Source organism: Acipenser ruthenus, chromosome 5, assembly GCF_902713425.1.
Source record: "Acipenser ruthenus chromosome 5, fAciRut3.2 maternal haplotype, whole genome shotgun sequence".
Taxonomy (NCBI): Eukaryota; Metazoa; Chordata; class Actinopteri; order Acipenseriformes; family Acipenseridae; genus Acipenser; species Acipenser ruthenus.
Genome location: NC_081193.1, coordinates 86,980,685 through 86,995,665, shown reverse-complemented (window position 1 = coordinate 86,995,665; position 14,981 = coordinate 86,980,685). Strand labels below are relative to the sequence as shown.

General features: G+C 38.7%; 1 pseudogene; it reads right to left on the bottom strand.

Moving 5' to 3' along the window:
- The window catches only part of LOC117402854 (S1 RNA-binding domain-containing protein 1-like), a 52,063-nt pseudogene extending 38,080 nt beyond the window's left edge, over window positions 1–13,983 (bottom strand).
- Between the last annotated feature and the right edge of the window lie 998 nt (window positions 13,984–14,981).

Genomic DNA, 14,981 nt, shown 5'->3' with positions numbered 1-14,981 from the left:
CCCTTGGCACCAATGTCCCTTCAGACAGCTTTACTATACGTGGGCAGCAGTTGACAAAGATACTGCCCAGTCCTGCTTCAAACCCACACTGTGGTTTTCAGTATTTTGTTTTTAATTAAAACAATGATGCCCTCGGTACTGTGCTAACTGTATTAAATGTGCTGGCATCTGCATCTACACCACAGCGGAGAATTCTCAGCTGTGCAGGATTCTCTTTATTGGTATTACGCAACACAGAAAAAAAGAATAATCATTTCTCTCTCTCATAAAAGAAACAAACTAAAACTCGTCAAGTAAATGTAAATTTATTTTGACTTGAGGTCTTCTAAAGTTGAAGCCAGCATTCTGTAGAAAAATATTAAACTACGCCTAACCCTGTGTCAACATATGATGCTACTGAGAATGGTAATTGAATTAATATTGCAAGGAAAATTAATTACTTATGACTTGCAGTTGAAAAAGCAAACAACGTAACACTGCATTAGGTCCTATTTCGTTTCTGTTTGGAGTAGCAATTTATTTAATTTCATATAATTCCTGGTATGTAATGGAAAGAATCAATATTACACACTGGAGTTTTGGTAACCTGCTGACCCAAGTCTGAAAAGGGCTGTATTTTCTTTTCAGTGACTTTTAATAATAAGTAATTGTAATAATGCTCATAAGTTTGCTATTGCAGCCTCAGAAGCAGTGTGCCACATGTATGTATTTGTAAAGAAATTTAAATCTTTTCTTACCTGCTCCTTAGGGACACAAGGTGGATTCACCACCTTTTTTTTAATTAAACACCTGCTATAACTACCATTAGGTTGTAGGGATTTGACATGAGCAAGGAGTGTACATTGCGATAGGAAACTGACTGAATTAAATATACTTCAAATCGGTCCGAGGTGTCTTCTTTCAGCCCAAACAGAATCAACAGCTGTTGTGACTTCAATAAACACTCAATCATAAAATTAAAACAACAACAAAAAAAAAAAAAATCAGAAACTAAGTCAAGTAGACTAATGTTAGTGAATAAAACACACACACTGTCTAGAAACAGTATCTGTAAATCCTTTGTTTCTCCATTAACAAATACACTGTGGCTAATCTAGCTTGTATTAAAACCTGGAATGGGTGCTATGCAATAGGAGTCTTATTTCCATCCCTACAGTGTATATGTAGCATGTGTCGGGTGGGTGGGGTGGCGAGCCAGTAATCGGAGTGGGAGGAATCAGCACACGTTATCTGCACACATGTTTAAAGCCTGTAATTTAATAAAGTGATGATAGACCTTTTTTTAAACAAGCTGGAAGTGAAAGCTGCAGTGGGAGGCCACATCCATGACACCCCCATCGTTCTTTACTATCTGACACAACTGAAATTTCTGAACAGCACTGGAGCCCTGTACCTCTCTGTCCCTCCTGTAATAGAGATGTTCCCCCAGCTCAGGGCTGACCGAGACTCTGACTCAGACTAAGCAGAAACAGCAGCAGCCTGGGAAAGGTCAGCTCATTGCTTCCCCCTATTCCCTTGCTGTTCTGTAAAGGGTTACTGTATGTAGCATGCAAGACAGAAAAAAATCTCAGCTTACTGCTATGGGAGAGACATGTTTCCTCAGTGCTTCATCTGAACTGCTGATGTTCAGAAACTAAAAAAATAAGTCTCCAGAGATGCAGAGCTTATAAGTAAATTTACAGAACTCACACAGTGCTACTTGCTTCCCTCTTGGGGAACATATGGATATCATGCAGATTTTAGAGACAGACTGACAGCAACGTTTTGATCAGCAGTCATTAGCATTTGTCTACACACAGACAGAAATACTTATGTCTGATCTATGACTTGTACGGCAATTGCAAACCAACAAGCTGCAGTGGATCCAGTCAGTTTGCATTAACCTCATGCAAATAAAGGTCAGTATAAAACGCATCAATGTCATTCAAACAAAAGGATGATGCCATCTACAATGAAAGACTGGGCCGTGCACAAAGCACTGTAGCCTAGTGCTGAAAGGATGTGAAAAGAACACAGGTGTGAAGATCAGATTTCAGGAGAGATGTGAAGGTTATTAATAGACCGTGAACCAGGCTGCTGCCATTTGAAAAACTCAGAATCATTCAGTGTAAAAACACAACCACTGGAAATACTGTTTGGCCTCTCCCTCGTCTCCATGCCAGTTTCATTGAGAAGCAACGTTAAATCAGCTGGCGATGTGCTCATGGACACGGTTACTGTTAAGAGGTAGATCACCTAGATTCAATGGACATGCACACTCTCATACCTAGTACGTTCCTATTCCAATGTGTTTAGGGTCCATTTTCACCAGCTCAGCTAATGGGTCTTGTACTCGATGTCCAATGGAAACTGAAAACAAACTGGATGTATGGATATATGGATATATCGAAATATGGATATATGTAGTTATTTATTCATTCATATACAGATTATGACATCTGTGATATAAAACACTTTTTTTTTGTTATGAACAGACTGAGGAAGGCATCTAGAAAATAGCCAGCAAACCTACCGTAAAGGGCCCTATAATCCCATTTATATATACAGTACATGCACAGTGGTAAACTAAATAAACAACTGGCCACCCCCATGTAATCACCTGCAGGCATGTGTTCTACTTTCAAAGAAACCACAACTGCAGCATCTGCCCATAGGATGGCACTGTGAGTTAAGTCTAAAATGACAGATGCAGTCAGACATTGCTTATTGGTAACAAGAAGTACAATGCAAAGCAAAGCCTATTACTTTAATGCTGGTAAACTGCTGCGGATTAATTTGCTTTAATTCATACAACACATGGAACGTAAAATATTGCCTGTTAAAGCCCCAGTACAGCAAGATCGGTTTAATAACTCTTCTAATAGAGTAACTTGCAAGCAGTTAGAAATGCAAATTGCTTTTTCATTTGTCAGATTATTTAATATAGTCTTGATCATTCAATATTGCTATGTCTGCTGTGAGTTTGTTTGATGAAGAAAAGCAATTGTTAATCAGATGCTGAATTTGCAGTCCTATCAACCCACTGCTTTGCATAACTTTGAGGGATATGTGTAACACAGTTTGTTATTAGCAACCTACCCCACTCAGGAGCAAATGCAATTATGCCACCTAAATACGTTAATGAACAAAGTTATTTTTCTATTACGCTTTTGTAATTTGTAAATTACTGTATAGTGATTCTTATTTATGCAATAGCACCCACTCCCCCCACCCACCCCCCAATTACAAGATGACCTTGCCATATTGCTTCTTATTATAACAGGTATGCTTTGTAAATTCATCTCAGTTAAATTCACCTTTACAGACGGCTTTAACATCACTGAATCTATGTTCCGACGTTAAAGAATAATAATAATAAATCATGCCTGTGGTGTGCTCATACACAGTTACAGAACTTAAGCAGTTCTTATAAACACATTTGCTTGCTTTCCCCAGACAGCTGTGTGAGGGTGGATCCAAAGAGTGATGTGATTTAGATGCGCTCCCCGCCACTCCATGGTAACGCTACACCTCATTACACAGTGAGAAAAACATATGTTAATTGAGTGATTTTATATACAGTATGTATTAAGCACCATCGGATTGGATTTTTAATACTCTACTTAACTCATGGTACAAACATCTTCACATAGAGACACAGAGCTCAGTTCTCAAAGCTTTGAACTTTGTGTATTTATTTAACTTTATTTACTTATTTATTTATTTATTTATTTAACCATTTTGATTAAATATATTTTTTTATATTAATTAAACTGTTCTACAATGATATTGGGTTTCTTAACATATTTGTTTTAATGAAGAGTCCATAATATTTTAATTTGTCCAACACTCATGTATTCCAAGGATGGCAATAAGACTCCTATTGTACAGACGCTTCGCCCATTCACAGTTTAACTACAAGCCTGATTAGCCCCAGTTCATAGGTAACAAGCTCGGGGGTGTCTTATTAAACTCACAGTAAACCCAGGAATGGATCACACTGCTATGTAGTGGGAGTCTTATTTCCATCTCTGTATTCTGTTTCTATTTTTAAAATACAGTGGCCTGTATTTTCCACTGTGGGCAACTAGCAGGCAAATTGCACACTCTGTAGAAAACATGGGCAATTTGCCCAAGGCCCAATTTTCCACTGTGGGCAAATTGCCCAAGTAATACATTTACTAAGGAGGGGGCAATTGCTCTGTGATTTGTCTGTAGAGGAAAATAATGGCATGGCCCCAGTGTTGCGTTTTAGACCTGCTGAAGTACAACGATTACAGACATCTGCTGCAGGCCACTGAAACACACTGGGTGTTGAAAGACTTCATCCGAGTATCATCCAGTGTAGCAAACATCTCTGAAGCCTGGAAAAGGACAGGGCTCAATTCGTCAAAAGGAGTTTTTAATCCCAGCCCTGTCAGAAAACACAAGTGAAGCTACCCTTTTAAAAGCAGCTGTTTATGGATGAACAGCAGCAGTGAGCTATCAAAGATAAATCTTGCTTACCCATTCTGAGCTTGAAAAAAAAAAATGCTGTCGTTTCTTACTTGTCACATGAAGATATGGGACGCACATTATTTTTTCCTGATTATTTTTATTTATCAGTTTGATTACAAATGTCCTTGTGTTATGGGCTTTATTTCCATAACATAGATAAAGGGTATGTTTACACAAGGATGAAATTAAGACTATAAGAAGGTAACAAAAACTATGATACAGTAATCCGTCGCATATCCGCTCATCACATATCCACCCTAACCATTTAGCCACCATGATCAACCTCTTCAGCAACGTTAGTTTATTATTGAACAGAGAACATTAGTTCAGAGATTGCAGATCCTACCAAAGTTTTCGTACACTGTGTTGTATGTGCTCCATGCACTGCAATTGCTGGTAGTGTCACGTGAGCTGTTCAGTGTGTTGATATGTAAATAAATCCTGTTCGCCTGCGGGGGGCGTATCAACTTCAACCTCCGTCTCGATCTCCTGCCTGTCACTCGATCTCCTGCAGACGGCTACTCTGTCACAAGCATTAATACCCTGGGTCTTTCTAAAGAAAGGATTTAGGCGAGCTCCTTAATAAAAGCTGAATCTCAAAACAATACTTGTGTGAATATAGTAATTATTACAGCTGTGTATAAAGGTATTTAAAACAGGATTCATTCATCTGACTTTTTACATATGCGCCCTTACTCTGTGACACTGCTCACCTTCACTACTCTGGGACGGGAGCCAAAATAGTTTGGGAAATGCTGCATTAAAGTATTTCACTTCTGCTCATCTACTGATGATAAACCACAAGCACATGTAACTGAATACTTAGAAGAGATAGATTTGCTGGACTTCAGACATAAATATATCATTATAATCAAACACACAAACTAGCACAATGTTAAGGAAGACAAGAAATTGCTCACAAAAAAAGGCATTCTACACAAAGTACTTCCTAAGCAGCCACCTCCAATGTGCAAATGATAACACAGCACCAAAGTATTTGTCAGCCCGGAGCTAATCATTCATCCATTGGCTCAACAAACCCGACTGTTGATCTAAGTTCTGATAGCCCTTTTGAAGTTATTCATCTGTAAACAGGCACTATTCTCCCCAAGGGACAGACTTTTCTTGTAGCAGTAGCAAATTAAATTACCCCCTCTTGTATCAAATCACAACCCTTAGGCCCACAGACTGGACGCCAGTGCATGACATTTTACGCTTTTCATACACTGGAAGAACAAGTGGTGCAACACTGTTACTAGCACTTCCACATACAAACCACAACACACTGGATTTATTAAGAGAGTTAATTAATCACATAGTTGAGAGAGTTAACTAAATCACTGGGTGCTGCAGACTGGGATTGAAATCTCGTCGCTAAAGCCAATAATTATACTGCTTAAATCTTGTACACCTCAGTGGACATAGAAACACCACCACTCTTTTGATATTTTATATAATCACAAGCAATAATACTGGACATCTTATTGTAGTAATTCAACAGTCTGATAGCTTAGTGGACTGTTAATGACAAGTTAACACTAGCCTTACAAGGGCATCTACTGAGTTCCCTTAACCTGCATTGCCAGCACTGGTGCATTTATATAGTTTCTGCTCCTGAACTGGAAAAATAACTGGTGGAAAGGAAAAGTGCACCAGTCCCATCTTACCACCAGAGGTGTGTATAGAGAAAGGCCTGGCTCTCAAATACCACATCTAAAAAGACATGCTCTTGTCTGAATGATTGCAGAAAATAATGAATCAGTGACATCCAGTAAATTCCCTGCCAAGGTGCTAAATACAAAACTTGAACCATCAGTATTACACACAAATATTCAAAGGGGTACATCTACAGTAGTCAGCGTGACATATATATTGAGATTACATACAGACAGACAGAGAGTTGCACCAAGTTTCATCAGAAATGGATAAGTGGTTCTCATGATGCAGTAAATGTAAAACTCTGTCTGAATGAATGAATATTCTTACAAAACTGGGGAAACAAGAGGGTCCAGACACTAAAACCATAGGGTCAGAAAAAAAAATATATTTCTAACTACACCTACCCTTCGTTATATCGCCCCTCGCTAAGCTGCGGATTCGGCTATATCGCGGTCCTGGAGTTGGCCCCCCACTGTGCATGCCTTAGCTGCACTATACATAGATAACTATTCACTTAGAATTACTGTTCGTTTTATTTTGTACTGCACATCACAAACTAAAATATAGAGAATAATTAAAAACAAACCATTAATATCGTACTGTTATCATATACACATGCATTGCACAAGAAGACAAAGCTAATTAAATATCTACTTGCTGTAGCGTTTTTTTAAGCAATGCACTAGTAAAAGTCACAGGGCAGTGACGTCAGCTCCCTAGCAACAAGCCTCCTATGTTGGGAATGGATTCTTTCCAGCAACGGGTTTGGGCATTTGAGAAAGGAGAGGAAAATTCATGAAATTAATTGGAGACTTAAGTTGATGAGAAGCAAATAGCCTCCGTAGTACGAATTCAAATGGAGTACTGCTTTTTATACGAAAAATGAGGAAAAAACAGGTTGCGCAGAGGATTTATATTGGACCCTGACGCCCCCGATAAAACAAGGGAGACGCATAGAAAAACAAACAGGCTAACAAATACTGTACAACCGACACCCGCGATATATCAAGAGGGTGGTGTATTAGGAACAATACAACTTAACTATTATTCTAGAAACAGAAATCGCATTTCCAAATCAGATACATCTCTGTTTTTACGAATACTGCACCATCACTGTGTTGGTCACTATAGGCTGTCAAAAAAGAAATCGCCATGGGAACAGGAGATCTTTAATAAGCTGCTCTCTGTGATCGATTGCTCTGGTTTCCTGTGCCCTGGAAGTGCTCTATCCTGTTGACCTCCATTTCACCTTCTTGGCAGAGATACCGATTGAAGTACAGTAGCCCATTTTTCTTCAGGGTAATCTCCAGATACTTGGATTTGCAACACTGTTTTGAATCCTCATATATCCCGACGGTAAAATAAGTCCTTATTGTGCATGAGAACGATGCTTTTTCTTTAGTTCACGCAGAACCCCTTAAAACATATCACCTATAGCTTTAAATCATACTTTTTCAACCGATTTGAGCAGGAATTTCCGCAACCGAGCACACATATAAAAAATGGAGAGCAGGATGATAGTCAAGTAAAGTAGAGAAGTTGCAACAGATGTTTGTGAGTGAGGTGCATCACCCAAAGTAAATCCACACACCAGCACCACCAGCAATTTTGCGACAATGTCCGTGCCACCCTGTCCGAGAATGCCACCTCTGCAACCAAATTCCCACTTCCAATCTTGAGGAAAGGTGGGGATTTACTTGGGAATTAAGAGCGCCTTTATTATCAGATTCTGTGATTCATTTTTGAACCCCCCACTATTCCCAGAGTTGTGTTATTTACGTGTGTGCGTGTGCGCATGTATGTGTGTGCATGTGTGTGTAACGCTCTGTTGTGTACACAGATTGAGGAGCATTCTTAAACTCATTTCATCAGCAAGAACCAGGAATGTGGTGTTCTTGGAGACACTGAATATCCTGTGCCCAGTATTAGTTCATTTTATGTTTTTGTTTATGTTTCATTTGCCATGGTAAATGATTTTATTTGGATAAACAGAGCTCAGAAAAAAACATGCCAAATTAGGAGCCAACTTTTTGATGATGGTTTTGGCAGCTTTTCTCTCTCCAAAGAACTGAAAATGTTTTTTACAGAAAGAAAGAATGGGATTCTAGCAATTGGAATGCCACGGAACTACCCAGTTGTTTTTTTTGGTCTTCTAAACTGCTACGATAAGCCTGAACAAAACACACAGGAACTTTCTGCAGTATTATTCCCATCCGCTTTTGAGTGGGGTACAGACAGAACTAAAATAGGCATCCAACAAGTTCATCACATTAAGAAAGTTTTCTACAAAATGACCTTTTCAAAGGCCAATGGGAAGAACTACCCTTTAAAAACAATCCCAATAGCTTAAGGTTACACAGAGACCCAATTTCCAAAACACCTATGTCCTGCTTTATATATATATATATATATATATATATATATATATATATATATATATATATATATATATATATATATATATATATAAAACAAAACAAGAAACAAAAAAAACCTGTCTCCTTCCGTTAATCTTTCCAGGTATTAGAAATGATGAATTGCTCATCTGTATTTATAGCAGACGCACACCCCTTGGGCGGATTCAAATTTCTGAAAATAGATCAAAACACTGGGGGGGAGGGTCGTCTGGGAAACAACGCGGAGCACCGGCACTTTGCAGAAGTTACTTTGCAGAAGTGAATTACCTTACTCCAGTAAACTGTGCAGGAACAGGCAGATGGGACTTGACAATGCATGGCAAAGCTGTGCTGCGTGACCTTTAGTTCCACGGGACTCCTCTATTCAGCAGCCCTTTCCTGACTAGCCATCATTCACTCATCTCCTGGTCATTCAATGCTGACAATCTACACATCCGTCAAGAAGCCTCAGTCATGTCAAATCTATGCTCTACCGTGGAGGACTTATTTTATTCTATCGTATTAAATTTCTAACTTTGTTTCCTTTCTCTTAAAGAAAGAAAAATCAGGTTTTCCAGCGAGAGAAAAAAAGAATATTGGCACAAATGTTCTTAACTATAGACCCATACACAAGTGCTGTAGTTGAATTAGCACATTCGGGATGACATTCAAACCTTACGTGAAAGTCACCCCACTGTGTGAGGTTTTCTTTTACATACCTCTCGCTAATGTAGGTTTATTATAATAGTAACATCAATTCTGATAGGAAGTGCTTACAGTAGCAACAACATGTTACAGCAGCTCATTCACATGTATTACTTACTGTAGATATATAAATAAAACAGGTATGAATGTTACTATCAACAGGATACTGATATTTCTGAACGCATGCATGGCTGGCATTCATTATAACAATGACAACAGGATACTGATATTTCTGAATGCGTGCATGGCTGGCATTCATTATAACAATGACAACAGGATACTGATATTTCTGAATGCGTGCATGGCTGGCATTCATTATAACAATGACAACAGGATACTGATATTTCTGAATGCGTGCATGGCTGGCATTCATTATAACAATGACAACAGGATACTGATATTTCTGAATGCGTGCATGGCTGGCATTCATTATAACAATGACAACAGGATACTGATATTTCTGAACGCATGCATGGCTGGCATTCATTATAACAATGACAACACGAAACTGATATTTCTGAATGCGTGCATGGCTGGCATTCATTATAATAATGACAACAGGATACTGATATTTCTGAATGCGTGCATGGCTGGCATTCATTATAACAATGACAACAGGATACTGATATTTCTGAACGCATGCATGGCTGGCATTCATTATAACAATGACAACAGGATACTGATATTTCTGAACGCATGCATGGTTGGCATTCATTATAACAATGACAACAGGATACTGATATTTCTGAATGCGTGCATGGCATGCATTCATTATAACAATGACAACAGGATACTGATATTTCTGAACGCGTGCATGGTTGGCATTCACTATAACAATGGATTAATTGAAGAGATTTCAATTCCAACAGTAATTTCAGAAATCCAAAGAGCCTGACATGCATGTGAAAGTAGACCAGGGTGTGTGGCAATACGAGGGACTGTATAATATACATGTGTAGTCAACGAAATTCAACAACACAGCAATAGCACCTCCGCACTGAAGCAAAAACACCTGAGCAATTCAATACAATGTCAGGGGCTTCATATCATTTTTAAACATTCCACCACTGGTTTTTTTTCCAAAAAAATTATGCATTTCCAATGATTTTTACCCCAGTTTTCTCACCGATTTGGAATCGCCAATTGTGTTATTATTGATCCCGGTTTACCACTGCAACCCTCTGAAACGTGTTCCTGCCAATCCATCATTATTCACACTGCGGATCCACAGCAAAGCCATCAGACCTATAGTGCTGGAGGGCAACACAGATCTGACTGGCTCCACTGAAGACCCACAGGCACCCTATCAGCCACAGGGGTCACTGGTGCGCTGTGAACCATGGATTGCCCTGCCGACCTAAGCCCACCCTACTCGGGTCGCTCTCGGCCAATTGTGCGCCGCCGCCTAGGAACCCCTGGTCACGGTCGGCAATGGCATAGCCTGGATTCGAACCTGCGATCTCCATGCTATAGGGCGCATCCTGCACTCCACGCGGAGCGCCTTTACTGGATGCGCCACTCGTGAGCCCCACATTCCACCATTGTTAACAATAACACCCACCGATTCTGCGATGGCAAGAAAACACATTGCCAAGAGCGAGCCTGAGAAATAAATGTATTTAATAAGCAGAACACCGTGAAACAACACACATTACGAGAGTTATTAGCAGAACTAGGGCTCACCCTGACAAAATACAGTGCTCAGGAGAACAAGCCATACCAAATCCTGCTAACGCACCATGCATTTCATTTCAAAATGTGCCATTATGAAGGTGTTTTGTTCTTTCGATTCAGCTAATAAAATACAAGCCGGCTCTCATGTTACTAAATCCTGTGAGAGAGATGGTGCTCTGTGCATATGCACGGCTGCGCAGACTGGCTGGGAGGTTTGTGTGGCCCATGGCTGCTTTTCATTAGCTGGAGAAGGGGTGGGGGAGGGTGGGGAAGGGATCAGAGCAATTGACTGACACTCTGTAACAAAACACACAGCATCATGCAAGGCAACACTATGCAATAGACTACGGCTTTGCTTTAGAGATCATATTGAAAAAACAAAATTATGATATTGACAGTATGGCAACTACAAGTTCTCAAATTGTATCCCTCGTTTTTCTACTCAGTTTGAAATGCCCAATTTGTATAGCAACTTCGTGTGAGCGTGATTTGAAGCACACTCTCATGGGTCACCCTGCACTCCAAACTGGAGTACCACTGGGGACCCCCTTGTAAAAAGTTTGTTTTTCCGTTTTACAATGCTTTCCCCATGGTTATACTTTGCATTTACCATAGTTCACCTTGATTTTGTTTGTTTTATTAAATATAGTTTACCATACCTGTCTGTGCTTTATAATGCTTGCCTATGCTTTACCATGCTTTCACTGTGCTTTATTATACTTTGCTGTGATTTTACTAAAGGAAACTTATAGGGCCTCCCTGGCAATTTTCATCTGAAATTTGAGAGTCAGCATAGATAAGGGCATGAGTTGGTATGCCAAACCAATCAATGATTACATATGTTAACACATTTTAAAATACACTTCAAATAATGGATGGCAGTGTAGTACTGGTGTATATTCAACATATAGAAAGCAAAGCATCACATTTAATGGAAGTGATTCAGTTTCTGGCCAGAGCCTCACTAAACTAAAACTACTGATAATGGGTAAATCTTTCCAATCCATAAGATGTATTTGCCTTTTCAAATATAAATAATACTTATTATCCATTAGTACGTAGTAACCTATTTATAATTGTGGCAGGGCAAAAGCCCTGCTTGTATAAATAGTGTGTGTGGGAATGTGAGGTTGGCAGGGATGGGGTTAATTCTGTCCCTGACAGGTGTGGCCGTTCTCCGATTAGGTAACAGAGTGCCAATTGGAGAATGGCCCCCTGTATTAAAGGGGAAGAGCATCCTTTGCGAGGGAGTTTGGTGTTTTTAACCTGTGCTGTGAAGTGTATTTTGATCACTGGTAGCGAAGGCGATTGTCCAGCCTACGTGTGCTTGTTTTGTTTAACCTTTTATTTTGGTCCCTGTGCCTGTTTTGTTTGTTACTGTGTTTTGTGTTGGTTAATAATACAATTATAATTCTCTAAAACAGGGGTGCTTCTAAGGATCATAGGAGGTATACAGGACTCAGAAATGCACAATAAAAATTAAAAGTAAAAGAAAATAATGATCTTGAATTGATTTTTTAATGGTATTATATATTCTTTAAATCACTGTGTATAATTATTTTATCTTTGTTTAGCAAAAAAAAGATGGAAAAAAAAACAAAAAAACACAGAATCTATCACGTCCACATTTTCCACCTGTACGTATGCACGACTTCCATTGCATGGATTTCCACTCTGATATATGGGCGGAGCAGGCGCCTGGTGATTGTACCTATGGAGAGCGCTGTGCTGCTCGTGATCTTTGCTGTTTTGAACTTGTCGTATCAGTGAAGCAGTGTTTCTGCATTTAGAAATATAAGTGCTCCGGTAAACATGAATAGCAATCACAATAGTCTTTTGTTTTATTTATTACCACGACTGCATCTTAGTAACAGCAATAGCGGCTGTTTGAATATGTTTTCGGTGTTTCAAATGGATACATTTCTTACTTGCAAAAAAAAAAAGGAAGAAAACACGTCTACAGAAAGTGCAAAATGACAGAAAGTAATACAGATATTTTGATCATTTTTATGCTGGCTTTAAAAAAAAAAGTTTATCATTGTTAGTTATAGTTTTATCTTGAGGTTAATGTTTTTGATATTGTAAACATTTTAAATGGCACACAATTATGCTGAGGTAGGAAGTAAATGGTAACGTGATAAACATTTACAATGCAGACTGTTTTGTATTATTTATAATGACTTTGCCGAATAGAAAGCGAATTTCTTCAAAGAGATTCCTAATTACTGTCGTTTAATTCTGTGCACCCAAAGACATGTAATTAAGTTTTAAGAATGAAGCCTACTGTTTGGTATTCTGTCTTAAAATCAGCAGTTTGTCAGTCCCAGACTGTTGTGAAAAATTATATATTAAATAAAAACAGTGGGGAAAAAATGTGATAATCAGATTATTCTGCCTTTTATTGCAACTGTGGTACCATTCAGTGAGCAAAAATTGTAAAGGGTATTTTAGCTGAACCCTCCCGACAGAAAGGGTACAGTTTAAAAAAAGGTTGAAAACCTCTGCTCTAAAATCTGAAAATACATTTTAATAGTGCTTTTAAAAAAAAAGTTTTACATACATACATGTCTAAAGATAAACTCAGGGAATGCTGCAGTAGCATTGATAGCTAGCAACAAAACATGATTGATAAATAAAGTAATCAATGAATAAATCAATAATACACAGTTCCACTTCTCTGAATAAAGCTCGAGAGGGTGAAACAATACTTCCTTTTGTTGTGGCTGTTCATCGTTTGCCAATGTAGCGTTAGACTCAGTCTAGTCAGGACATTCCTAATGGGCAGTACACTTCTATTACACCAGAACACACTCACACAAGCTTACCTGCGCTTCTCAAATTAGGGTCAAGGTCTGGCATTTCCTTCACAGCTTCAGGACTGACGCTGTATATAGAGGCCCCAGCTTCACTGGTGATACTCTGAAGAAAGAGCAGCCACGATGAAAAAAACAGAAACAAAAACAGACATGTGAATACCATATTTTAACACGAAGAAACCCTTTTATAATTACTCCTTTGTGTACATTTGAATTCAATGGGATCTTTAAAAAGCTAATATTGCCAATGCAAAAGAGGATTTTTTATTTTTTCTTAGAGAGGCTAGCTAATTTTCTGCACAGCCTTTTTTTCCTGAATCCCGAAGCGCTGAACTACAGTATGACAGGGCACTTGAGAACATCTGTTATCAAGGAAAACATATTGATTTAGCAAATCCCTCAATAGACCCCACCCCCTGCCTGCTAAATTCAGAAAATACAAAAAGCAACTTTTAAGGAAATCTTTTTTTTTGGGGGTTCTTAAATTTTGTCTGGCACAATTTGTACTTGAGGAATCAGTACTTCCTCTCGTTCTTTTACAGAATCCAGTTGCAGCACTGTGATTCAAGTGATTATACACGTCAATATACACGTGATCATACACTGCACATTTCACACGTGGATAATATGTGACCAGTGGAACTGGTTAACACTGTGTTTCCTCTTTCCTGTTTTATTACACTCCCTCTTCAAAAAGACTATTCATGACAGCTTGAACTATCTTTCTATGTATTTATTTTTTTCTCAACGCTTCTGTAATAAGACTGCACCCGTGGAGTAAAAGGCGAAAATTATTTTAGAGAAACAGGGGGGCTCTTGTTCATTTGAATTCTGGCTCTAGCAAACGGAAACAAGGCCCCTCCCAGCCTGTGTAAAAACTTTGACAAGGAATGGTAAATAAAATACTGACTGATCAGGCAGGTGGAGGCATTTAATACTACATCCTACATCCATTTAATACTACATCCATTTAATACTCAATCCTACATCCATTTAATACTACATCCTACATCCATTTAATACTACATCCTACATCCATTTAATACTACATCCTACATCCATTTAATACTACATCCATTTAATACTCAATCCTACATCCATTTAATACTACATCTACATCCAATTCATTGCAATACTACAGGTGAACTTCACTAGAGTTACAGGTTCATTCAGACAGTTTTTAGCATACACAGCGAACAGGAGCAAGTCAATTGAGGTTAAAATGTGTTGAAAACATAAAACCACATTATCCCAC